Source organism: Hippopotamus amphibius, chromosome 1, assembly GCF_030028045.1.
Source record: "Hippopotamus amphibius kiboko isolate mHipAmp2 chromosome 1, mHipAmp2.hap2, whole genome shotgun sequence".
NCBI classification, from domain to species: domain Eukaryota; kingdom Metazoa; phylum Chordata; class Mammalia; order Artiodactyla; family Hippopotamidae; genus Hippopotamus; species Hippopotamus amphibius.
Window position 1 is genome coordinate 228,541,090 of NC_080186.1, and position 27,309 is coordinate 228,568,398.

The window sequence follows — 27,309 nt, forward strand, 5'->3', positions numbered from 1 at the left end:
GGTATAGAGCAAAACCTAGCCAAAATTAGGGAGTTTCAGAAGTTGCATATTCAACCAGCGTTTGAGTGTGAGCTTTGCACCAGGCAAAGTGGTCAAGCAGGGTGCTGAAGCCCTTCCAGGCCTGTGGGGGTTCAAGGGAGGTAAACACTTACAGTACAGTGTGAAAAAATGGGATTAACACAGGCAGAGTGTTGGGGAAGCCAAGAAGAGGGAGGCAGACAAAGTTGTCCTGCTCAGCTGAAAGGAGGAAGACTGGGAGTTGGGGCAGCAGAGAAATGGGGGTGAGGGTGGGAAATCAAATTCAGGCTGAGCCAATGCAGGTGCGTTCAGGGAATTGGAAACACTAAAATCTCTGCAGCTGAGGGTGAAAGATGAGGTTACCTAGGCATGCATGGCTGGCTGACTGCGAGCCTTGTTTCATCTAGTAAAGATTTTGGGTTTTATCTTACAGGCAATGGGGACCCCTTGGAGCCCTTTAAGAAGGGAAGGACCTGTTAAGATTTGTATTTTGAAAGCACCCCTCTGCATGTACAACTTCACCATTCCGGAACCTCCCCTCCTCCCGTGGAGGCTTTATCTCTTTTCTCTATCTGACCTGGAAAAGACAGCGACCTTCACTGTTTACATGAGATATTTTGATTATGCTCAGTGTACATAACAATGTGGAAATAGAAAATGAGCTTGTGTCACATGTTTATAGAATGCTCAGATCTGCATTTAGTTTTTACCCGCTTGCTGAAAATCATGAGGTGAAACGTTAGCTGCAGTCAGGCACTTCCCGTGCGTTTTCTCACGAATTGTCCGAAATCAGCAAGGTGTGCACCAGAATCCTCACAGCCCACACGGGTACAGAAAAGTGAAGACAGGTGCTCAGGTGGAGAAGCAGAAAGGGTGCTCAGCCAGGATCTAAACCCAGGTGTAGTTACAGCATTCAGGCTCTCCCCCACTGCATACTAACTCTGTGGGTTGATAATTTAGGGGGTATAAGAGACACTAGGGCTCTGATAGCGGATGATAGTTTTGTGATGACATAAGGACAGCCATAAACATAAACCTGATTTAGACTTTTTAGGGCCAGTGGTAGAGATGTGAGAACTAGAAAAAGAGGATTTGGCTAGTTGTCCCTCATCTAAATACAGCCCCTTCTTCCTTCTACTCCTTCCTTTCTGTCCCAAATTGTGGGATTTTGTCTTAATAGCACATTTATGATGCATTTGTTTGCTGATTATAATTAAACGGCATAACATGGACAGAACGAAAGGCAAGGCTGCTTGTATTTACGGGGAACTTATCCTAAGTCTGTCCTAGGCTTCTCTGCCCACTCCTCTTCTTATCTTTTTCCTGCCTTCTCTAGGCAGACAGTGCTGTGTTGGATCCTGTGAGCCAAAAAGTTTTATGTCTGAGAAGCAAACAAACAAACTAATGAAAAATGCTGACCTCACATTTTAATGTGTCTGTTCTTTGTCCTTCAGTTCACTAGAAGGCACATGCGTACCTTCAGCCTCTGAAGAATTTCTTTGAAATTCTAGCAGGTGTGACTTTAACCTGAAGAAAGAAAGAACGTATAAATCACATTCTTAGGAAACCAGAATCTAATTACTGATTATTTAATAGTTTATTCCTGAGCAAACGGAGAATTTAAAAAATGAAGTTGCGAGAACCACTATTGATTGTTCAAAGGGAGGAAAAAAAGGGTAATAAATGTAACATTAAACATTAAATATAGTTAATATTTTTAAAATTAAAAAACAGAAATATTAGGTTGAACATATGCAATTGCTGTTTCTCCTAGGAAAAGCATTTGGATGTTGGCAATTACATATGGTTCATCCTAATATAAAGACAACCCTCTTGACATCTAACCAGTTGACCCTATAAGCCCATACACCTCATTTCCCCATAAAGCAGATCAAATGCTGTCCAGGCGTGATGAACACCGGTTACTAGTAGCCTGTTCTTCCCTGCTCCGATGGCTGGGTCAGCGGCTGTCTTTGTTGCAAACCTGTTGGTGCCAGTTATGCTTGTTACTGATTAGATCGTTTAAATGTGTGTGAATCTATAAAGTGCAAAAGGAAAGAGTATTATTGCTTCTGTGAAAGGAATGTTGACTTCTTTGAAAAGATTCCATAAAAGATTCCATAAAAGACTTAAAAAAGTGGGCATGAGAACTGTAAAGAATTGGAGAGAAAATTGTGAAAACTTTGAAAGATAATATCCTAAGCTTGCTTTATAAGTTTTTGTTTTTGTTTTTTAGTTTTCTATCCACTTAGAACGTTAAAAGTGGAAATGTAGAAGGTAAATTCTGAGTATGGTGTACATGAGAAAAATATTGGGGAAGAATTCTTCCTCTGAGAAAATCTTGGAACTTTGGAAAATTGGGGAATTAATGCATACTTATATATCTCAAGGTAAAGTACGTGCTTATGGTGTGTACATAATGTTTTGATTCTTTAATGTAAACAATTTTTTTGATTAACCAACCAGAACTGGTCAAAATCGTTGCTGCTATTAGTCTGACTGTAGTTGCTTATGCTGTAGCATAGTAAGTCATCAGAACCTTTGCTTCTGTAGTTATTTTATGCACCTACATTAGTAAAGACAAGTGAAACTTTGCCATTTGGAATGTAAAAAACAGAGTACATGTAGATTTTTTCCCCCTTTGCTTAGCATACCATGCTAATTGTATGTAATCAACTCATACATCTTATTTTAAATTAGGCTTTCAGTATCTATAAATATTTGTTTATTTTAATAATGTGAACCAATATGTAGAACCTAGAGCTGGTTCCTGCCTCCCTTAAATGACTCTCATGAAGATTGAAAGCAAAAATACAGAGGGCTAGAATTAGCTGGAGTCTGTAAACTTGATACTTTTCTTAGTGCTGTTAAGCTGACAAGTTGAATTGGGCAAGGTATAACTTATTCTAGATTCAAATATTAATTGTAGAGGTGTAGTAACTATGTTCTGAAGCATCACAACAAGTTAGTGATAAAAGACCAAACTTATATAAAATGAGAAAAATAAAAGTACATTTTATAATAATAGCATTTATTGAGCACTTGCTATATGCCAGGCACTGTGCTAAATTCTACAGGTGCCTTATCGCATTTAATCTTCACAGAAGCCCTACAAGGAGGGTGATACTGTCTTCATTTTATAGACAAGGAAGCTGATGTATATGGAAGTTTAGTAACTTGCCCAAGATCATGTGGTTAGAAATAGCCCTGGAAATCAGACCCAGTTCAGTCCAATGCCCATGTGCCCAATGCTTTTACTCCCTTATGATGCAGTACTCTTAATCTGAATTTATAATATAGGTCTTTTTTTTTTTTGTAAGCAGTGTATTTGAGAGGTGATCCTAGACCTTACCAGCAGAGACGGGGAAGGGAGGCAGCCAATACAAGGTGTGTTAACGAAGAAGGAATACTAAGACTGGGCGTGCCTGGGCTTCCCTCCCTCTGGGATATGCCGCAAAATTATCCACCTTGAAGTGTGAAGAAGTGAAATCTTTGCCGGGATATGAGCATGCCTTTTTTAAAGACGTGTTAAAGTGTTTTGAGCCAGAAAGGATCTTGGAGATCCTTGAGATCAACGTCTTCTTTTACGGTTGAGGAAACTGAGGCCCTGTGAGGCCAGGTCAGTTAGCCAAGGCCACAAGCCTATTTAACATGCTGGGACCAGAAATGCATTCTTCTGATTAGAGTCCAAGTGGTTTTCTAACGTACTAATTATTTTCTCTTCGTTAACCCTAACTCTGAATATGGCTTCATTACTGAATTCTTGAAGCCCGCAAATTGCCCCACCCCATCCTTGTCTGTAAGTAACAACATTAATTAGTCCTGTAGACTTCCCTGTAGATCATGGATGCGGCAAGGATTATGTTTCCCTTGTGTTACAGCGGGAAAACTGAAACTCAAAGCAATGTGATGGCGTACCTCATTCTGAGGCCCGTGTGCTATAGAACCTAACCCCGAACCTGACTGAAAGTGTAAAAGAAGAAAAATACATTATATTAGCCAAGATGTCTAAACTATCCAGCCCAAGCCATGCTAGCCCATCTAACAACCCCTTCCCGCCCTCGTTCTCTGTCCTTAGTCTGAGTTCATCCCCTTTGGGTGACTGCCTGAGAATCTCATGGAAGTAGCATCTGTGGGGCTAGACAGGAGTGAGGTCAGGGGAGGCTGGTGTCCACTGCTTTGCTGGGTACCCCCTAAAAAACCTGTCAGCCCCCAGTCTTTGGTCTTCACCATTTCATCAGTAGACAGAGCAAGGATACTAACAGGCAAGTACGTGCTGCTGCTGCTGCTGTTTCTCCTCCTTGTCCTTCTTTACATGCATCCTCTCAGTTCTTATTGCAACCACGTGTGATATGTATCTTCACTCAGTTTTAGAGACAAAAATCTGAGACTCCAAGAAATTTAGGTGATTTCTGCTAAGGTCACCTGAATGGTTAGTGGCAGACCTGGGTCTAGAATACAGGTATTCTGACTGTACACCCTGCCACTTAGAGTCCGTTTCCTTATCTTTAGGGAAAAAAGCATGGGGGAGGGCAGATAATATGCTTAGGAAATAGGACAGTTGCAAAGTTTGCGTGTGATAATATATAATTTACAGTCCACGTTTTTCAAAAAAGATTTGAAATGCTCACAATAAATATATTAAGATCCAAGCACAGGAAAATCTAGGTGGTATAGTTGTGATAAATGGAACACTAAATTTTAACTATTAGTTGGGAGCTTATATTGAAAGAGTAAGATGGTATTTCCACAACTCTAATGGTTTGGTTTTTTAACACAAAACATCAATTTTTAAGGTAGTATTTTTTCCCCTAGAAATGAATTGTAAGAGGGATTTATTCATCAAGAAAGTTCTTATAAAGAGAATCTTGAATCACTTCATGTATAATACTTTCAATAACAGTTTTGATAAAGGTGGAAAGATATTCTTTAACACTGGTTCTTTTTTAAAAATTTTTTTAAATTAAGTTAAAATATTTTTGGCCACGCTGCACAGCCTATGGGATCTTAGTTCCCCGACCAGGGATTGAACCCGTGCCCCCTCCAGTGGAAGCACAGAGTCTTAATGATTAGGCCACCAGGGAAGTCCTGTAAATTAATATTGGCTCTTGATAGCTCATTTGTTATGGACATTAATGAAGGTAAACTCCTTGGGGTTTTCTTTGTTTATTCTTTTTTAAAAAATTTATTTATTTATTTGGTTGTGCCAGGTCTTAGTTGCAGCAGGCGGGCTCCTCTTACTTGAGGCTCACAGGCTCTTTAGTTGTGGCATGCGAACTCTTCGTGTGGCATGCACGTGGGATCTAGTTCCCTGACCAGGGATTGAACCAGGCTCCCTGTATTGGGAGCTCAGAGTCTTAACCACTGTGCCACCAGGGAATCCCTGAAGGTAAACTCTTTGAAAGCATTTCTCCAAAGGTGCCAGGGCTAGGCTCATAAAGTTTAGATTCTTATAATGATATGCAATAACAACTCGTACTAGACAGAGCAGGGTATTTTTAGATCCGAAATTGGTCTGTGGATAGGCATTAGAGGGTCCATAAACTCCCCAAAACATCAAATTTATGTATACACATCATCTCTGGGGAGGTTAGCCTATAGGACCACAGTCTCAAAAGTTAAAAGCTATTAAGAAAGACATGAAATAAGGTATATGAAATGCTTAATAAAGTTTAACTTGTATACGTGTACAAGGATTAGCTTTTAATGTTAATGTTGGAATTAGGCATATAGTGTTGACATGAACCAACTGTGTAGACTTTATTCATGTTACAGGGACACAGTACTGATAGTGAGGCCCTGGAAAAGAGATATCTAATCCATCCATGGTAGTTTTCATTTCTGTTTTCCAGGTTTTCTAGGAAGAAAGATTTCTACTTTTTAAGTGTTAAATCAGTATTCACTAATTATGAAATAAACGTTGGCTATCGTATGTGTACCAGACCCGGGAGATACAGAAATCTAGAAGTCAACTCCTCTCATTTCTTTCTTTATCTCATGCCCACATCCAAATTAGCAGCGGTCATGTCAGCTACATCCCCGAAGTGTATCCTGAATCCATCTACTTCAATAAACTCCTAATCCTGCTGCCTCCCTACCATCAATTCTCTACCAAACAAGCGCATTAATTTTTAAAAACATAAGTCAGATCATGTCACTGCTTTGCTTAAAAGCCTCTAATGAGAGTTTCAGTTTTATAAGATGTCAAGAGTTCTAGAAATGGATGGAGGTGATGGTTGCACAACAGTATGAATGTACCAAATACCGTTGAACAGTGCACTTAAAAATGGTTATGCTGGTACATTTTATGTGTATTCTACCGCAATTAAAAAAAAATAGTCATACACACGAGTTAGACGAGGTTCTCAGAAGAAACACATCTCGCCTGAACAGGCTTTAAGTGAATTCAAAGCAATGGATTCCTTCTAAGATGATAGGCTTTAACAAGAAAGTTTTTTCTTTTTCTTTCTTTTTTTTTAATTCCATTTTTGTATGCATACCTGCTGACTCCTATGCCTCTGGCATGGCGAAGTTAAGGGGGTAGTGTCTGTTTGTATGTAAGATGAGATGTGATCAATATTACTGATCCATTTGTGGCTTGAGTGGGGGACGGGGAATTCCTGTCCCAAGGTGGCACAGAGCTGTCCTTTGCGACATTCTCATAAAATTGGGCAAAGGGTTCGCGTTGCAATGTTTACGGGAGCAGGAGGGATGGGGAAAATAAACCTAACTCTACAAAAGCAAACTCTCATGCACGCGAGGATCATTAGGTTGGCGGGTATACTGATAAGTGAAAAATCGGGAAGTGTAATGATAGAAAATAGAGCTTGTATTGCTTCTGTTTCGGTGCAGAAATGTACTAGCCAATATGCTTAAGTGTGTGGCCCACAAATGTAAACAATTTAACGTTGACATAATATCCATGATATTATGTGGAGTTTTTACTAAGGGAAAACTAACTCGTCCAGCCTAAAATGTTTCTTTTAGTCTGTATGCTGTTCTTTCTCTTCTAATTGTGCCATTACTAGTGCTTATGTTATCCATTTCCCCCTTTACTGACAACAGTAAACATTTATTTAAAACAATTATAATCCTTCTGGGGGCACTGGAAGCACAGTGTGGTGATCATCTTGCTTTTACTTTTTTAAAAAATTTGAAGTATGATTTTGCTAGAAATAGGAGGCCCAGGGGTGGAATGTTAGAGGAATGGAAACTGACAATGTGGGAAGGTTTAGAGGCAAATACATAGGTGTAGCTTGGAGTGCTGTATACCATGGTATCCACTAACTGGAAATAAACACATTTAATCTTGAAAAAAAAAAAACAGTCATACAACAAAAAGTCTTTGATGGTTTCTCATTGTGCCTAGAATAAAATCCTGGCTCTTTCACTGAGGCCTCAAGGGCCTTCATGCCCAGTGCTCCGAGTCAGCCAGCATCAGTCTCCTCCTTGTGCTCCGCTCGCGGTTCCTCCGACGTACTGTTCGTCCCTGCCTCTGGGCCTTTGCCCTTGCTGTTATCTCCTGCAGGACTATTCGCCCCTTAGATCTTCTCAAATGTTCTAGAGCTTTCTGGCTCCCCATCTAGTGTTGCTGCCCTCTGCCTCTGGTGACCCTGTCACGTCAGTCTGTCATGTTTTATTTTTTCATAACTTTTGCCACATTTGTCTTATGTGTGTGTTTATCTTTGTTTACTTGTGTGTCTTCCCACAGGAAAGTAAACTCTATGAGAACAGGAATGTTCTTGTATCCCTAGTGTCAAGAAGGATGCTTGGCACATAGTGGGTACCCAGATATTTATTGATTAAGTGAGTGGAGATGTGGTCCCTTCCCCCAAGGACCTTGCAGTTTCTGATACTGAGTCTCAGGAGTCCTGAGTTGTGCTCTTGAATTCTTTGAGAGCCTCTGGGTTAGGTCTCACATGGAGAATGGGCAACTTGTCCTGCCCCCAATAAAGTGATGTGGGGAAGGAGAAGGAGGGAATGATGTTGAGGGCAAAAAGAGTCAAAAACACATGAACTGTTTCCTCTCATTCAAGGATGGAGAGAAACTTTTCCTCTCTTCTATATCCCTCCCCATCTAAAAGAAAAATAAGAGAAAACAACACCATAGCTACCTATCAGTATTCAGGCATGAACCCTTCCCAAGCCAAGCTTAAAATGAAAATTGTGTAAAATGTATCACATTCCCAGAAATGCCTGACTTCCCTGGACCATTTGCTCTTAGAGGATCCAGTATGAGCAATCAGATTGTCCTGTGAAAATAAGACAAAAATCTCCCCAATCTTTCTATCATTCTGGTACTGTCTTCTCTAGCATGTGTTTCCCCAGCAACAATCAAAACTCACCCTTTCCACCCTATGGTAATACCAAGGTAGTTTTGTGGATGGATAATTGGACTTTTGTGTTGATGTTTTTCATTAATATTTTTCATGGTAAATATAGGAAAAAGGTTTATGACATAGATTCTCTGTGCTTGACGTGAAAAATCATACTTTCATATAATCATAAAAATTAGACCACTTTCTCACTGATAATAGATTGTATGCTGATTTTCGAAATATAGAAGACTTGGAACAAAAAATAACAAAAGAAACTTCTAACAAAAAGAAAACAGACATCACCCATAGTCCCACGAACTAGAGATTAGCATTGCTAACTTTGGTAAATTACTTTGCAGCCTCTTATAGGCATTTTTTAAAAGGTTGTCAAAGTTCTTAGGGAAAAAAAATTGGGAACTACTTAGTTGAAGAACAAATCATTTCCTAGTATACTTAAAAAAAAACCCCAAACACCTCTTAAGCATTTTTAACATGGAAATTTTCTTTCTTTTTTAAAAACTCATATTATGGAAATTTCCAAACATTTATAAAAGCAGAGAGAGTAATATAATGAACTAGATGTACACAGAACCCAGGATCATGGCTAATCTTATTTCATCTGCAGATGTTTTGGTATATCTCCAAAAGAGAAGAATGTTAAAAAAAAATTACCACAATACAATTATCACACCTAAAAAGTTAAAAATAATCCATTAATGCCATCAAATATCCAATCATCAGGAAGTTTAAAAAATAAATATAAATCAGGTTAAGACTAACAGGGCAATAGTGTAGAAATTCTTGCCTAATAGGATGATATACAGTCCACTTAACAAATTATATAAACAATTATAAGAAAAGATTAAAAATAACAGAAACTTACTTGGCAGTGCTTATTTCATGTAGGTGTATTAATGCTATTAAATAATCTGACAGTATATTCAATAACTTTGCTATTTCTGTATTCTCAGTGTTGAGTTTAAAATTCAGTGTCCACCTATTTTAAACTCATCCATTTTGGGGGCTAGTACAGGACAAAAATGTGAACTGGGTACATAAAAGTCAGCAGTTTAAAGTATTCTCATCAGGTCCCATACTATGTACATTTAATACAGCTTGCTAAAGCTGTACATGCTTTATCTGAAGTAGAATGAAAATAAGACCATTTTAAGCATATACTCTTTTACATCAATAAAGCAGAGTAGCCTTTCTCACCTTCTGAGATGGCCTACTCTCTGTCTGTGGAGTGTGTTTCTCTCTAAATAAATCCACTTCTTACCTAAAAAAAATTTTTTTAAATAAAGCAGAGTAAAACCATTTATTCATCTGGGTTTTTATGAGTAGTAGAAATAATTTTTATGCTTTTAGGAGTACATGATAACTTAAAGAAAAAAAAAAGGAAAATTCTGAAAGTCTCTGAGTGAGGCATTCCTATTTCAATTATTGTGAGGGTGTAACAGAGAGAATTTAGAGAATAGCAAGAAAATTTACTTGGCCAAGAGATTTAATGGGCGATTCAGGTTGCTGGCTTGTCACTGTCAGTGGAGAGGAAAATAGGGTGTGACTCAGGGGAGGTTGATCCTTTGGTCCAGCACAGAGCCTAGACAGGTGTCTGCCTGTATGGATGGAAAGGAATGAGAAAGTGAAGGAAAAGTGAAGAAAAGGAAGGTCTGGAACAGGGAAGGGTAGGAGGCCAAGGTTTGGAGCCTGGAAACATTGGTAGATTGTAGTGCCAAAACTGGTCTTAGAGAACCTGGGTCAGGGGAAGGTTTTGGTTGTGATTCTGGAAATTCCTTTATTTTTATTCCTTGGTAATCATTGCAGGTTAAGTGAACAAATTACATGCTTATTTGTAGAATTTGAGACTTTTAATCAGTGGCTTTTTCTGGGCAATTCCTTCATGACAGAGCATTTAGAGATTTAGCAATTGTTGAGATATTTCAAAGATCAGATGGTTGAAACTCATAATGGTAGATAAAGCCAGAATCATTAGAATTTCTGCCTCCCCTCTCCTCCCTCACCAAGGGAAAAATCCTTAGAAATCGTTTGAGTATTTCCTATAAAACTAACTAGAAAGAAAAAGTCTTTATTTACAAAGACATTTGTAAATATTCTTTGTGACCACTTTTATAGGGCAGTTATTGTTTTAATCTTGCATTGTCTGCGATTTCTGTTTGTTGATGTTGAGCTACTGTTTGAAAGGGCCATAGCTGGAGGCACCCACACTGAGATAATGTTGAACTAAACTGTATTTTTCTATCCAGATAAATAGTGGGGGGATATGTTAGTCTTTCTAAGTTGTTAATTCTGGAATCATTCATATCAGAATTATTTAACTTAAAAATTAAGTAATGCTATTTAGCAATGCTATACTTTATTATAAATGTACTTTACATACACTATGCATCAGATCAATTTGTCTCCTAGCCTAGCAGTGTAACTGTACTTTTTCCTTGGGAAAATCTTTTCTTCAGCTAAAATAATCAAATTATAAATTTTGTTCTCAGTTGGAGATGTCTTTTGCAGACATGGAATAAATGCAAATCCTCTGTTGTCCTTAACCTGTGTTAGTTTTTAATTTGTGAAAAAGCAGTGAGACACCTTAAAAACATTTTATGAAAACTGAATGAAGAACATGGTATAGATACAGGAACAGGTCTGCTAACCCAGGGGCCATTTATTATGAAGTTTCACATGTAAAAATGCTATTGAAAATCAGCAAGACAGCAGGGAAATCATCCCTGAGCAGAGAAGACAGTGTCCTGAAGTCCACTGAATAAATCTGTACTTGATCCATAGGGAGAGCCTCTGGTTTTTAATCACAGCCCATATAGCATTATTTTAAACATTCCAATATCATTGGTTCACTAATTTCTCACCCCATAGCAGATTAAGGACAGCAAATTAGAATGAATGGGACCTTACAGAAACAGGAATGCTGTTAACAAACAGTGTGGTGGCTAACAAGCTGCTGGGGGGAGAGAGGAAATCCATCAAAAGCAGACACAGGTTTTTGAAATGCCTGGCAGTTTGGAACTTTTTAGCATGGGGCAAAAGTCCATAGGCACAGACATGGATAGTCCCAGAGAGCCCTGCTGTGACCCTGAACCATTCGGAAAGTTTCAGGGTATAAGATGATTGAAATCTTTTTTAAAATGTTTTACATTTTTCTATCAGAAGTAATTTTGAAGTGACTACACCTACAGATAAGCATTTCAGTATCTAAAACATTCAATTCTATGGAACACTGCAATCCTGGGTGAGGCTGGGTAAATGAATTGTATCCAGAAATAGAAAGCAGGATGAATTAATTTAATCTTGGTTACTTTTCTTATCCACATTTCTTTTGGAGGACCATTTGTTTTTCTTCCTTTTATGGGCTTATCTTTATATTTTAGGGATGTGTGCTATTATGCACATGTGTGTTATAATACTTTCCCTATGTTCAAATTTGTAATGGGAAAGACCATTATGATTTTTGTTCTCTCTAGGAGTCCTCAATCCACATGACCTACCTATCTACTCTGGGTACCATCTCCCTCCCCTGATGAGGCTTTATGCCCTATTCCCATCCCCACCCAGACTGAAACCATTACTACCAATTCTGCCTTGTCTCAAAAGCAAGGTATTTAAGATCAGCTGATTTCCACCCTTCCTCTCATGACTCTTAGTTACTGCCTGTAAAAGAGAGATGCCTTACTAGGTATTGTAGCCTTTTCGTTGTCTCCTCCCACTGTTAACCACACCTTCAGCTCTGTCTTTTATCCTTTGAAACCCTGTTCCCCTGTGTTCAAACTCTATCATATCATCAGTGCCATCACCTGCCAAAAATAACCGAATCATGGCCCTTCCTCCTACCCCATGCCCACATACCCCTTATGAAAAGGTTCATCCATCCATCTACTCAACAAATATTTGTGCACCTGACACATCCCAGGTACCCTCTTAGGTGCTAGAAAGGCAGCAGTTCACAGGACAGAAAAAGATCCCTGCCCCTGAGGAGCTTATATTTCCAGATTGTTATTGGGGAGTGGGGGGAATCAGACAATAAACAAATAAATATAGAATGTTGGTGAAATATATAAAAATAATGATGCTGTGGGGGAAAATGAAGCAATAAAGACAGGGAAGTGCATGTTGGTGGGGTGATGAAGGTGACATTTTAGCAGAGATCCAAAAGAAGTGAAGGAGTAGCCTTGGCAGTATCTTCAAGAAGAGAATTCCACATTGTCGGGACAGTGGTTTCAGATGCTTTGAGGTAGGTGTGTTCTTGGCACGTTCAATAAAGAACAAGGAGCCCAGTGTGGCTGACGCTAGCTAAGCAAGAAAAGAGAGGAGAGGAGGAAAAGTCAGGTATTCAGGGCCACTTATGGGAACTTTGACTTTTAGTGTGAGTGAGGTGGGAAGACATTGGCACGTTTTAAGCAGAGAAGTGACATAAGTTGGATGCTTTTATTTTGTTTTATTTTTTTCTTCAATGTGATGAATACACTGAAGAGGGGCAAAGGGGAAACTGGGGAGACCAGTTGAGAGGCTATTGCAGTAATTCAGGTAAGGGAGGACCACCAGTAGAGTGAAAAGTGACTTGGTCCACCGTTACAGTGAAGAGTGCTTGGATTCTAGAATAAGTTTAAGAGACAGCGATGTCAGTATTGCTGATGGGTTTGATGCAGGGGTGAGAGAAATGGAGAATTTTTCTCGTATTCAAAGGTACTACACATTTGGATGGACTGGCCAGAATTCCTCTGTCTTCCCATTGCCACATCTGAATCACACAGTTACTTTTTCACTTCCATGGGCAAGTAAAACAAAACTCTCCTTTTTTGGATGCCTCCCTCTACAGCTTTTCTCTCTGTTTTTCTTAACCCTCTTTGTCCATCATTTCCCTCTCCAGTCCCACACACATTGTGGCCTTTGGCATCTGACTTGATTGGAATCTCCCCATCCACTGTCTCTCTGGGAGACTTCGAAACCTTTTCAGAGGCCAACGTACAGTAGCCTCGTCAAACAAAGTTCATTGTCTTGACCTAACTGTGATAAGCTCTACCGCAGTGTAACCCTGTGCTTTCATAGCCCATCTCTGGGCCTTTTCACCTGGAAATGTGTCAAGAAAAAATCATCAACTCTAATATCCCTTCTTCGAACCACAGCCTCTGGCTTATCAGCTCTCTTACACCTCCCCTTTTATTTCCTCCCCTTCCAGTTTTATTGAGATGTAATTGACATCTGTAAACTCTGTATAAGTTTACAGTATAATTATTTCACTTATATACATTCTGAAATGATGGCCACAATAAGTTTAGTGAACATCCATCATTTCATATAGATACAAAATTAAAGAAATAAAAGAATTATTTTACCTTGTGTTGAGAACTCAGGGTTTACTCTTGTGACAACTTTCATATATAACATACAGCAGTGTTAATTATATTTATCGTGTTGTATATTACATCCCTAGTGCTTATTTATTTTATAACTAGACATTTGTATCTTTTGACTGCTTTTATCCAGTTCCCCCTCCTTTCATCCTCTGCCTCTGGTAGCCACACATCTGATCTTCTTCTGTGAGTTTGTTTGCTTGTTTGTAAAGTATAATTGACCCACAACACTCTTAGTTCCTGCTACACAACATAGGATCTGATATTTCTGTACATTTCAAAATGATCGCTGTGATAAATCTCATTACCATCTGTTGCCCTATAAAGATATTATGTAATTATCGACTATATTCCCCACACAGTACATTTCATACCCATGACATTTATTTTGTAACTGCAGGTTTGTACCTTTTAACCTCCTTCACCTATTGCTCTCCTCCCCCCCACCCCCACAGCGCCCCTTCTTTACTCTCAGAGAGACCTTGGTTTTCCCTTGGTCTCTCAGCTCTCTCCTTCTGTATTTGGCAAATCCCTAACTGCAAATTAACCCCGTGTCATCCTCTGTACATATACCCAGGCAGCTGAACAGTATTGCAGAAAACTGAGTAGAAAGGGAAATTGATTATTAATGTATGGTTTCCAGTCTCTGTTAAACTCTGACCAACATTACTGAATCCTTGTCTCAGTGACTCTCAACCTTGACTGTGTAACAGAATCTCTTAGGAACTTTAAAAAAATCTCCAGGCCTGGGCTGTCCAGGCCAATTAAATCTGACACTTGGGGGTGGGACTCCAGCATCAGTAGTTCTTAATGTTCTCCATGTGATTCCAATATGCAACCAAGATTGAGAAGCACTGCTTTCAACTTATCCTTGAAAGATTCTCATTCCCCATTCCCCTCAAGACCCATCTCTTTCCCTGCTCTCCAAAACCCCCCTCCCTAACCCTATTTTATTATCACTCAGCCATCACACTCACCTCCTACTTTGCTAGAAAAATTGAAGCTTTTGTTGGTGAATGTCTTTTAATTTTTGTCCCCATTTAGTCAACTAAACTTTTAACGGGGGCCTGGTTAGTGCCAGGCATTGTGCTGGGCATTGGGCATAGAGTGGAGGACAGAATCAATAGAGCCCAGGCCTTCCTGGGGCTTACATCAAATGGCACAGGCAGGCAGGTGAGTTAGGCCGTTACGGCACCGTGGCGTGGTCATAAGGTGTCATTGGAGCAGGTGGGAAGAGCCCTAATTCAGACTCGTGCCAAGAAGTCTTCCTCCCCCTATTAACTCATCTATAGCCTGACCTCTGTTCTCCTTCCCTTCTTGGAGGTTGGCGTGCCACCCTGCTCCGGCGGAGGCAGAGAACCACCTTGCAGGCCTCTGTCTCCAGTCCCTCCATTTCTCCTCCAGACCTTCCTTCGTTGTTCCTCCCTGTTTCTCTATTGTTTCTTCCTCTCACTGTAAAAATACTAAAGGTTTTACTGGAATGGTAAAGCCTGATCTTGCATCTCCTTCCCCTTCTCTAGCCATCACAAGATTGTCTTTTCGACTCTTCCTTTTTCATCTTCTTTGTGAGGTTTCCTCCCTCAGCCTACCCGTTAAATGATGGTGTTCTCCAAGAGTTTGTCCTTGGACCACTATTTTTCTCATTCATCCATTAACTGGTTTTAATCACCATCTAGATGTGAAAGCTTCCTAAGTCTGTATCATCAGCCTTGACCTTTCTCCCAAGTGTCTGCTGGCCATCTCCACTTGAATGTCCCACAGGCTTGTCACACTGGAATTTATGAATTCCCTGCCTCTTAAACCTATTCCTCTTTCTGTGATCCTCATCTCCTGTGGTGATACCACCATACACATAGTCACTCCAACCAAACCAGAAACTTTAGTCACGCTACCCTGTGTCTTTATCCTGTCTGGCGAATCACCAAACCCTTCCTGTATCGCCTTATAAATATTTCTTGACTTTGCGTCTACCACCACTGCACATCACCAAATTATCTCTGCCTTTGTTGAGGCCTTTCAGCATTTCTCATTGGGATGACTGCAGTTAAATCCCAGTTGGTCTCCCTGCCTTTAAGGCTCACTCCCTGACATTCATCCTTCATCAGGTCACAAGACTGGTTTAAAACCCTTCAGGGACTCCCTCTGCCTTTGCTAAGGCTTGCACACTGTACCGAGAGGGTGTTTCTGGGGTAAGCTTGAGGGAGGGGCCAGGGTGGTAGGTCTCTGGCAGAGCTGTCTGGTTGAGCTCTTTTATATCATTATGCTTTGGCATAATATTTCACCTTTTGAAAGCTTTCCATTGCCTGTGTACCGACTTTTCTTGCTATTCCTCATTTCCACTTCTTCCTCAGTGTATTTGCCCATGCTGTTACCCCAAAGTGCTCAATTCCTGCCCATCATCAAGAAGTAGCTCAGATCTCATGTCTTTTAGGAAGTCTTCTTATCATTCACATCTTTATTAATTTATTCACTGAGCTTTATGGGACATCTGCATTGTCTCAGGCAGCCAACAACATCCCAAAATGTGGAAGATGGGAATGTACCTTAGTGAGTTAGAGCAATGCTCTTAGACTTTCGGTGATGGTGGACCAATTGAGTTGTTCTTTGTTTTTGCTCTACCAAGGACCAATAAGTGGTCCTATTGCACATAATTAAAATATAGTTTGCACCACATGTGACTCACCACACTAATTCAACAACACCCAAACTGGTGTATACCTTGTTCAACAAGTATTACAAACTTGGATGTCACTGTAATGCAAATTGCTGTAAACATTTGGACTTACCTTGGACCAGAATGGTAATAAACCATTTGGACATCAGTACCAGTCCACAGATCAGCTTTGAGTAGCATTGTACTAGAGGATTTGCTGTAGGTGCTATGGTAGAAAAGAAGAGAGTTACATCAGGGGCTCAGAAGAGACTAGACAGAGCTGTAAGGGGAGCAGAACCCTGTTAGAGGAGGGCAAAATTTTTAAAAACTAAGATCTGCTTACCAGCCAGGTGAGTGAGGCATTTTAGCCATGAGGAGAAATTAGAGCACGAAGAGAGAGGGAAGGTGGAGTAGGCTGGGACCACAAAGGCTCGGGTAGCAGGAGCATAGTGAACAGGGGCTGCTGTCAGGTAAGTGGCGAGGCTGCAACACCGCTGGGGGTTGAATTTATTTATTCAGCAAATACTTTCCAAGATTCAACTATGTGCCAGATCCTTCCTAGGCACTGGAATTAGAAGCCAAGCAGAGACAGTTTTTGATCTAGTAGAGCCTAGAGGGGTAGCTACGAGTAGCCAAGGAATTAGACTTTAACTGTAGGCAGTCTGAAGGATTCTGAGCTGGAACATGGCATGCTCAGTTTAATCCTTGGAAAATGACCCTGGTGGGTTGGGGGAAATGGGTTTGGGGAAATGGATGGCTATTGAGTCAGGAGAATTAGTTGAGAGGTCATTACAATAATCTAGGTAAGAGATGATAAAGGTCAGAAAGTAGCAGTCAGAGGTTGGGAGAAGAAATGGGGGTGAGGGAAAGAGAAGGGACTTTTAGGAGAAATATTATTAGGGTGATATAAATCACAGGTTTAGAGGGGTCAGTGGAGTTTAGTATGGCTCTCAATTTCTGACCTGTAATAAGGTTGGTGGCCCAATTCATTGAAAGAGTGTACTATGGAAGGAGAGGGATTAGAAAAGTGGTAAGTAAAGCATCTGAGGATGTCACACAGTTAGGTGCCTCCTCTCCATACTCCTGCAGTGTGTTGTGCTAAACTGTATTATAGAATTGTTCAATGGGTTTCTGAGCTTGTGAACTCCTTGAGAACATATACCCACCTTTCTGTCCTAAACACTTGGCACAGGACCTAATATGGAACAGGCTCCACAAATGGTTCTTAAGCTGAACAAAAAGAGAGAATCTTCATTTTCTATTGCTGCCATAAGAAATCATCACACGCTTAGTAGATTAAAACAACATAAATTTATTATCTCATAGTTCTGTAGGTCAGAAGTCCAGGTTGGCAGGGGTGATTGCTTTGCTCTTTGTTTCACAAGGTGCTGGCCATTTTAGCTCTTATCAGAGGCCTCTAGAAAGAATCCACTTCCAAGCTCATTCAGGTTGAATTCAGTTGAACTGAATTCACTGGCAGAATTCAGTTCCTTGTGGTTGCAGGACTGAGGTTCATGTGTCCTTGCTAGCTGTCAGCAAGGGCTGCCTAAGCTCTTATGGGAGCTCTTTCCAGTCCTTGAATGTGGGCCCCTACACCTGAGAGCCATGGACAGTGCAATGAATCCTTCTGCTTCCAATCTCTCTGTCTTACTGTCTTCTTTTTTTTTAAATTTATTTATTTTATTTATTTATTTTCTTTTATTTATTTATTTTGGCTCTGTTGAGTCTTAGTTGCGGTGCATGGTCTTCTCTCTAGTTGTGGTGTGCAGGTTTTTCTGTCTCTAGTTGTGGTGCATGGGCTCCAGGGCATATGGGCTCTGTAGTTTGTGGCACACAGGCTTTTCTAGTTGAGGCCTGTGAGCTCAGTAGTTGTGGCATGCAGGCTTAGTTGCCCTGTGGCATGTGGGATATTAGCTCCCCGACCAGGGATCAAACCCATGTCCACTGCATTGGAAGGCGGATTCTTTACCACTGCACCACCAGGGAAGTCCCCTTCCTCTCTCCTTCCAACCAGAGGCAGTTCTCTGCTTAAAAGGGCTCCTGTGATTACATTGGGCCCACCTGGATAATCCATGATACTCTCACTACTTTAAGGTCTATAACCTTAATTAGATCTGTAAAGTCCCTTTTGCTGTGTAACATAGTCACAGACTCCAAGGATTAAGGCATGGACATTTTAGGGGGGCGGAAGCATTGTTTTGCCAACTTTATTAGTAATTATCCACCAAGTTGTATGGAGATTATGATCATGTATCTTAATTATTTATAAATTCCAGCACCTCCCATTTGCACAGGGGAGAACAAGAGACTAAAGCTGCCCCAGTGTCAGAAGGAAATGGGAGCAGAGGTAGAGTACAGTCCTTCAATGTCTACTCTTTCTTCCAATCATCCATCTTTTTATCTATCCTATCCATCCATCTATCCCATCCATCCCATCCAGTGATCCTTTCAATCTGTTATTTATTCATAAACATTTGAGTATCTGCTTTGTTTTAAGAGTCTGTGGTAGGTTGAGAAATGAGGGAGTGAGCTACAAAGATAAATGATTTCTGTCAGCTGGTTTTCAGTGTATTGATGTCTACATCAAATTTTCATAAATGCATACTATCTACTGATGAGTTTGACTTGTCTTTTTTTTTTAAAGCTCTTTACTGGAGTATAATTGCTTTACACTGTTGTGCCAGTTTTTGCTGTACAACAAAGTGAATCAGCTGTATTTATACACATATCCCCATATCGCCTCTCTTCTGCAACTCCTTCCCACCCTCCCTATCCCGGCCCACTAAGTCATCACCCATCATCAAATTGATCTCCCTGTGTTACGCAGCAGCTTCCCACTAGATGTCTATTTTACATTTGGTAGTGTATACATGTCAGTGCTACTCTCTCACTTCATCCCAGCTTCCCTTTCACCCCCCACCCTGTGTCCTCGAGTTTGTTCTCTACATCTGCATCTTTATTCTTGCCCTGTCACTGGGGTCATCAGTACCATTTTTTTTTAGATTCCATATATATGAGTTAGCATACAGTATTTGTTTTTCTTTTTTCTGGCTTACTTTGCCCTGTAGGACAGACTCTGGGTTTATCCACATCACTGCAAATAACTCAATTTCATTCCTTTTTATGGCTGAGTAATATTCCATTGTATATATGTGCCACATCTTCTTTATCCATTCATCTGTTGATGGGCATTTAGGTTGCTTCCATGTCCTGGCTATTGTACCTAGTGCTGCAGTGAACATTGTGGTACATGTTTCTTTTTGGATTATGGTTTTCTCTGGGTATATGGCCAGTAGTGGGATTGCTGGGTCATATGGTAGTTCTATTTTAGTTTTTTAAGGAACCTCCAAACTGTTTTCCATAGTGGCTGTACTAATTTACATTCCCACCAACAGTGCAGGAGAGTTCCCTTTTCTCCACACCCCCTTCATAATTTATTGTTTCTAGATTTTTTTGATGATGGTCATTCTGACCGGTGTGAGGTGATACCCTCATTGTGATTTTGACTTGCATTTCTCCAATAATTAGTGATGTTGAGCATCTTTTCATATATTTGTTAGCCATCTGCATGTCTTCTTTGGAGAAATGTCTATTTAGGTCTTCTGCCCATTTGTGGATTGGGTTATTTGCTTTTTTGATATTGAGCTGTGTGAGCTGCTTGCATATTTTGGAGATTAATGCTTTGTTGGTTGCTTCATTGGCAAATATTTTCTCCCATTCTGAGGGTTGTCTGCTTGTCTTGTTTATGGTTTCCTTCGCTGTGCAAAAGCTTTTAAGTTTCATGAGGTCCCATTTGTTTATTTTTGATTTTATTTCCATGATTCTAGGAGGTGGGTCAAAAAGGATCTTGCTTTGATGTACGTCATAGAGTGTTCTGCCTATGTTTTCCTATAAGAGTTGTTGTTTTGTTGTGGTTGTTTATTTATTTATTGGCTGTGTTGGGTCTTCATTGCCGTGCGCCGGCTTTCTCTAGTTGTGGCGAGCAGGGGCTACTCTTTGTTGTGGTGTGCAGGCTTCTCATTGCAGGGTGTTCTCTTGTTGCAGAGCATGGCCTCTAGGCTTGCAGGCTTCAGTAGTTGCAGCGCTTGGGCTCAGTAGTTGTTGCGCACAGGCTTAGTTGCTCCGCACCATGTGGGATGTTCCCAGACCAGGGCTCAAACCTATGTTCCCTGCATTGGCAGGCGGTTTCTTAACCACCACATCACCAGGGAAGTCCCCCTCTAAGAGTTTTATAGTGTCTGGCCTTACATTTAGCTCTTTAATCCATGATTTGTCTTGATAATGTTTTCTTCCCTGCCTAGTGAATGATCTCTTTTTATCCTGCTTTAGCTTCAAACCCTGTACCAGGGACTCAGTAAATGTGTGTGATTATGATCATTACTGCTTGGTTCACTCCCTTCTTTGTGTGCCTATAAAATTTAGGCAGCATTAATAAATACATATTGTTGTTTTAATGCTTAACTTTATTAAAATAAGTAACCATTGTTACCAATTTCTAACCAATCTTTCCAGAGATAAGGAAGTATTTATCTCGTACCTGGCATTAATTATGTTTTTTAAGTGATTATTCCATAGTAGCTTAGATAAAACTACTTCATTCCTTTTTATAGTTACATAGTGTTTCCTGGTATGAATATGTCAGTTTTTTAATGTCTCACCTTGGAGGACATTTGGTTAGTTTCCACCTCATTTTCTATTAAGGTTAAGTATACACCTAGAATATTTACATTGCAACAGATATTGCCAAATCACTCCCATAGAGGTTGTGCAAGTCTAAATTCCCACTAGCAATGTACGAGGGTGCCTGTTTTGCTATACCTTAGCCAGCAAAGTATGTTATCAAACTTCATGGTCTTTGCCAGTTTAATAAGTAAAAATGGTATTTTACTCTAATTTAACTTTGAACTTGTCACATTGCTGAGTGAGGTTGGATGTCTTTTTTGCTATATTTTAGAGTTATTTCTATTTCCTTTTCTATAAACTATTCACATCTTTTATCCATTTCTCTGTTGGGTTGTTGGCTTTTTTCTTATTAATTTGCTGGCAGTCTTTATATATTAAGGAAATTAGCTCTCTGGGAGATGCGATGCATCTATTTTTCTTTCTGTTTGACTTGTCTTTTGACTTTGTATGTAATTAGGCTTTTGACATGCACAAACATTTAATTTTAGGTAGGTTTTACATCTTTACAAACTTCACATTTCTGACTTCTGGCCTTTGTGTCATGGATGGAAAGACCTTCCTCATTTCAGTATTACAAAATAATTATCTCAGGTTTCATTAGGTTTCATCAAGCATTTTTTAAACTTTGTATTTTGATATACCTGGAGATTCACAGGCAGTTGCAAAATTAGTACAGAGAGATCCTGTTTACCCTTCACTGAGTTTCTCCAAATCACCCGGTTTTGTTGTTTGTTTGTTTGAGGCAAGGAATACTCACCAGGTATTTTTATAGTTTCATTTTTTTATGTTTAAATTTTTGATGCATCTGAAATTTATTTTGGTATGACATGGGGATTCCAACTTATTTCTTTCCAGTTGATTTGTCTAACATTATTTACTGAATCATCTATATTTTCGCCAATAATTGAAAATGCATACATATCAATCATATGTGAAGTTCCTGCATATACTGGTTAATTTTTTAAATATTTAAAGTATCACAACTTGAAGAGAAACTGAACTTTCAGTGTATACTTTCCCAAAAGCTACATGTTGAGATGACCAGAGCTGGCCTTGTTTATCCTATCATGGTGTAATTTGGCCTGTTTGTCTAGAGTTAACTTTGTGTTGTTGTGGGTCGTGTTGGGATACAGGTGAATAACATCCACTCCTTGGCCTCCAGGAGTTCATCTTAGCTTATTAATCCCAATCTGCTAAAGTAAGGCCTTTAGACTAGGTAGTGCTTAAGGTTAATCATGCAATTAATCTCACAAAACCTTTCTGAGGGATGTATATTATCTCCATTTTGTAGATAGGAAACAGAGACTCAGAAAGATTAAAATTGCCCAGACCTCAGGTCTAGAGCAAGTTGGCAGAGCTTCTGGCCTTGTGGTTAGTATCATCCCACACTGTTCCAGGACATGCCTCAGACCTGCCTGAGATGTCTCTTTACGCCATGGATCTGAGATAAAAACCAACATATCTTCTAGGTTGCAACGTAACTCCATTGTTCCATCTCTGCCTCAGCAAACCTAAATCACCATTTTTAGTTCTTGCTTTCCAGTGAAAAGGCTAAGCAGACAGATAACTTTCCCAAGGTTTCTCTGGTTTCACTCTGAGCAATGCTAAAGGAAAAATAAAATACTCATCTGCTTATTTAGTTATCTGAATTTAAGGAGTAGATTTAGTTCATTCTAAAATTCTTTCCCAGCTCTGTGATTCCAGATATATGTTTTTTATTTTGCTATTATTTTCCATAGTTTTATGTGCCTATATAGGAAGGACTGAACAAAAGCATTTAAAGAATGACAAGTATTTTCATGTGGGTTATTTAAAGGAAAAACATGCTAGCAATTCTTTAATCCAGTTAAAATCACATCTGTTAGGGGAAGTCCTGTAGGCTGGTTATTGTATAATATAATAGGAGTTTTGATTTCAGTTCATTACATTAGCTTGCTAGCATATATTTAAAGGCCATCACTTAAAATTCTCCCACATGCTTTGAGTTTAAGGATATCAGTTCACACACCCTGTATGGTCCACTTGCAACTTCTGTTAGCTGCAATGTAGTACTTGTGATGCTTTTCATGGGATAGAGATTTTAGGAGAAGTAAAGCAGGTGAGTCTCCAGCTCTGACTTTTCCACTTACTGTTAAGAATTATCACTGCAGCAAAGTAAGGTGTTCCAGATGATTTTGCCCACCACTCTTGGAAGCCATGTCTGTGTGTGCCCTCTATGGACAGTCCTCACACTGGCCAATTTGGATATCTAGATACATAAATCATTTCATGTGTTTGGTGGGGAGGAGTATATTCTTAGGGTCTAGTGAGCTCATACGAGGCCAGCCACACCCAAGAAACTGGCTCATAAACTAGAATCCCAAGTCAGTCATTTAAAATTGGTCATATACATAGACAAAGCCAAGATTGAGTAAATGCGCAAGTGGATAATCCTGCTCAGGAGATCCAGGTCTAGGTGAGAAGGTTTTTTGGTAAAATTAAAGCAAAAATGTCTAATTCTATTCTCCTCTCTAGAGATGATTTTTTCTTTTAAAACCTTCATCCACAACACCCTTCCATGCAAGGCTGGAAAACCTAGTGAGTACTTTACCAGCTGTGTTTTTGAGACTTTAAGGGAACATGTTGTTCTGTTTGCATTCAGTTTTACATCACCGTCACTAATTTAAATAGAACTGTTGCAACCTACAGGCATACCTCGGAGATATCACAGGTATGGATCCAGACCACCACAAGAAAGTGAATATGGGAATAAAGTGAGTCACATGAATATTTTCATTTCCCAGTGCATATAGAAATTATGTTTATACGATTCTGTAGCCTGTTAAGTGATAGGGTCTATGTGATAGCACTATGTCTAAAAAATGGACATGTCTTAATTAACAAATACTTCATTACTAAAATTGCTAACCATCATCCGAGCCTTCAGTGAGTCACAGCCTTTTTGCTGGGGGAAGATTTTGCCTTGATGTTGACGGTTGCTGACCCATCGGTGTGGTGGTTGCTGAAGGTCGCTGTGGCTGTGGCAATTTCTTGAAATAAGACAACAATAAAGTCCGCCACATCAATTGACTCTTTCACGAACAGTTTCTCTGTCGCACACAATGCTGGTTGATTGCATTTTATCCACAGTAGAACTTCTTTCAATTTTGGAGTCAGTCCTTTCAAACCCTGCCACCGCTTTATCAACTAAGTTTATGTAACTCTAAATCTTTTGTGGTCATTTCAACAATCTTCATGGCATCTTCCCCAGGAGTAGATGCCATCTCAAGAAACCACTTTCTTTGCTTATCCATAAGAAGTGATTCCTCAACCACGAAAGTTTTATCATGAGATTGCAGCAATTCAGTCAAGTCTTCAAGCTCCACTTCTAATTTTAGTTCTCTCACCTCTTCCACCACATCTGCAGTGACTTCCTCCACTCAAGTCTTGAACCGTTTCATGTCATTTGTGAGAACTGGAATGAACTTCTTCCAGTCTCTTGATAATGTTGATATTTTGACCTCTTCCCATGAATCACAAATGTTCTTAATGGCATACAGAGTGGTGAATCCTTTTCAGAAGGTTTTCTACTTAATTTGCCCAGATCCATCATAGGAATCACTGTGACAGCTATAGCCTTATGACGTATATTTCTTAAATAATAAGACTTGGAAGTCAAAATTACTCCTTGCTCCATGGGCTGCAGTATGGATGTTGTGTTAGCAGGCATGAAGACAACATGAATTTGATTGTACATCTCCATCGGAGCTCTTGGGTGATCAGGTGTATTGTCAATGGGCATTCATATTTTGAAACAAATCTTTTTTTCTGAGCAGTAGTTCTCAATAGTGGGCTTAAAATATTCAGTAAACCGTGTTTTCAGCAGATGGGCTGTCATCCAGGCTTTGTTGTTCCATTTATAGAACACAGGCAGAGTAGAATTTAACATAATTCTCAACAATTTTCAGAATGGTAAATGAACCATAGGTTCAGTTTAAATCACAGATGCGTTAACCCCTAACAAGAGAGTCACCCTGTCCTTTGTAGCTTTGAAGCTGGGTACTGACTTCTCTGTAGCTGTCAAAGTCCTAGACGGCATCTTCTTCTTATATAAAGCTGTTTTGTCTCCATTGAAAATCTGTTTAGTGTAGCCACCTTTATTGATGATCTTAGCTAGATCTCGATAACTTGCTGTAGCTTCTGCGTCAGCATTTGCTGCTTCACCTGGAACTTTTACAATATGTTATGGAGATGGCTTCTTTCCTTAAACCTCATGAACCAAACTCTGCTAGCTTCAAATTTTTCTTCTGCAGCTTCCTCACCTCTCTCAGCCTTCATAGAATTAAAGGAGATAGAAACTTATTCTGGATTAGGTTTGCCTTAAAGGAATGTTGTGGATGGTTTGATGTTCGATCCAGACCAATAAAACTTTCTCCATATCTGAAACCGAGCATCTCAGATTGGAACTCAAACCCACGTGACCAGGACTCGAAACCGGCCAAAACCCTGATTGGGACTTGAACCCATGCAGCCGGGACAAGAATCTGGCCAAAACTCAGATTGGGACTCAAACCCGGCCAAATTCCATGGTTTTCCAACTGAGATCACACACCTGGTTTCAGGCCTTAATGAAGTTCAGGTTCTTGATGTCTCCTTGCAGAAAGAATTCAGTGAGAGACAAAGTGATAGGTAAGAAGTGGATTTATTTAGAGAAACACACTGCATAGACAGAGTGTGGGCCATCTCATAAGGTGAAAAAGGCACTAAGGTATGGGGGGTTGTCAGCTTTTATAGGGGTGGGTACTTTCATAGGCTAATGAATGGGAGGAGTATTCTAGCAATTTCAGGAAGGGGTGGGAATTTCCAGGAATTGGGCCACTGCCCACTCTTTGATCCTTATGGTCGGCCTTGGAACAGTCATGGTGCCTGTGGGTGTGTCATTTAGCTTGCTGATGTGTTTCAGTGAGCGTATACTGAGGCTCAAGGTCTAGTGGAAGTCTGCCATCTTGTCCACCATCTTAGAACCATTTGGTTCTAATCAGTTTATGTCATGTTCTCGGGTTATGTCATTCTTTCAAAGGTTGCACCCTGCCTCTTTCCCTTCTGTTTCATATCTACAATAAGGCTTTTTAGCTTTCTTATCATTCATGTGTTCACTGGAGTAGCACTTTTAATTTTTTTCAAGAACTTTCCTTTGCATTCACAACTTTTGGCTAATTGGCACAAGACATTAGCTTTCAACCATAATGCCAAAAGAAACTTGTACCATAATGTTTATTGCAGCACTATTTACAATAGCCAGGACATGGAAGCAACCTAAATGCCCATCAACAAATGAATGGATAAAGAAGATGTGGCATATATATACAATGGAATATTACTCAGCTATAAAAAGGGATGAGATGGAGCTATATGTAATGAGGTGGATAGAACTACAGTCTGTCATACAGAGTGAAGTAAGTCAGAAAGAGAAAGACAAATATTGTATGCTAACTCACATATACGGAATCTAAAAATGGTACTGATGAACCCAGTGACAGGGCAAGAATAAGGATGCAGATACAGAGAATGGACTGGAGAACTCGAGGTTTGGGAGGGGGCGGAGGGTGAAGGGGAAGCTGAGACGAAGCGAGAGAGTAGCACAGACATATATATACTACCAACTGTAAAATAGATAGTCAGTGGGAAGTTGTTGTATAACAAAGGGAGTCCAACTCGAGGATGGAAGATGCCTTAGAGGACTGGGGCGGGGAGGGTGGGGGGGACTCGAGGTGGGGGGGAGTCAAGGAAGGGAGGGAATACGGGGATATGTGTATAAAAACAGTTGATTGAACTTGGTGTACCCCCCAAAAAATAATAAATAAATTAAAAAAAAAAAAAGACATTAGCTTTCAGCCTGTCTTGGCTTTCAACGTGTCTTCCTCACTGAGCTTAATCATTTCTGTCTTTAAAGTGAGAGATGTGCAACTCTTCCTTTCACTTGAACACTTAGTGGCCGTCGTAGGGTTATTGTATTGATAGATGTACAATATTGCAGGATTATTAATGGGGTTAGTTTCAATATTGTTGTGGAATAGGGAGGCCCGAGGAGAGGTAGAGAGATGGAGGAATGGCTGGTTGGTGAAGCAGTCAAAATTCACACAACATTTATCGATTAAGTTTGCCATCTTATCTGAGTGGGGTTCATGGAGCCCCCAAATTATTACATAGTAACATCGAAGATCACATATCACCATAAAAAATACAATAATAATGAAAAAATTTGAAATATTGCAAGAAT

At 39.8% G+C, this 27,309-nt stretch overlaps 1 protein-coding gene across 6 annotated transcripts in view; it reads left to right on the forward strand.

The window, feature by feature from the left end:
• ELOVL7 (ELOVL fatty acid elongase 7) overlaps positions 1 to 27,309 on the forward strand; it is an 80,886-nt gene that overhangs the window by 3,746 nt on the left and 49,831 nt on the right. The window contains exons 3-4 of one of the 6 annotated variants that reach the window (XM_057742985.1): positions 2,255 to 2,408; positions 3,342 to 3,405. The exons of 3 other annotated variants lie outside the window; for them this stretch is intronic. The gene's annotated coding sequence lies outside the window, so the exon portion shown is untranslated. Of the gene's footprint in view, positions 1 to 2,254; positions 2,409 to 3,341; positions 3,406 to 16,796; positions 16,838 to 27,309 lie in introns of those variants that run through there. 2 more of the 6 variants (XM_057742994.1, XM_057743012.1) reach the window with 2 other exon arrangements.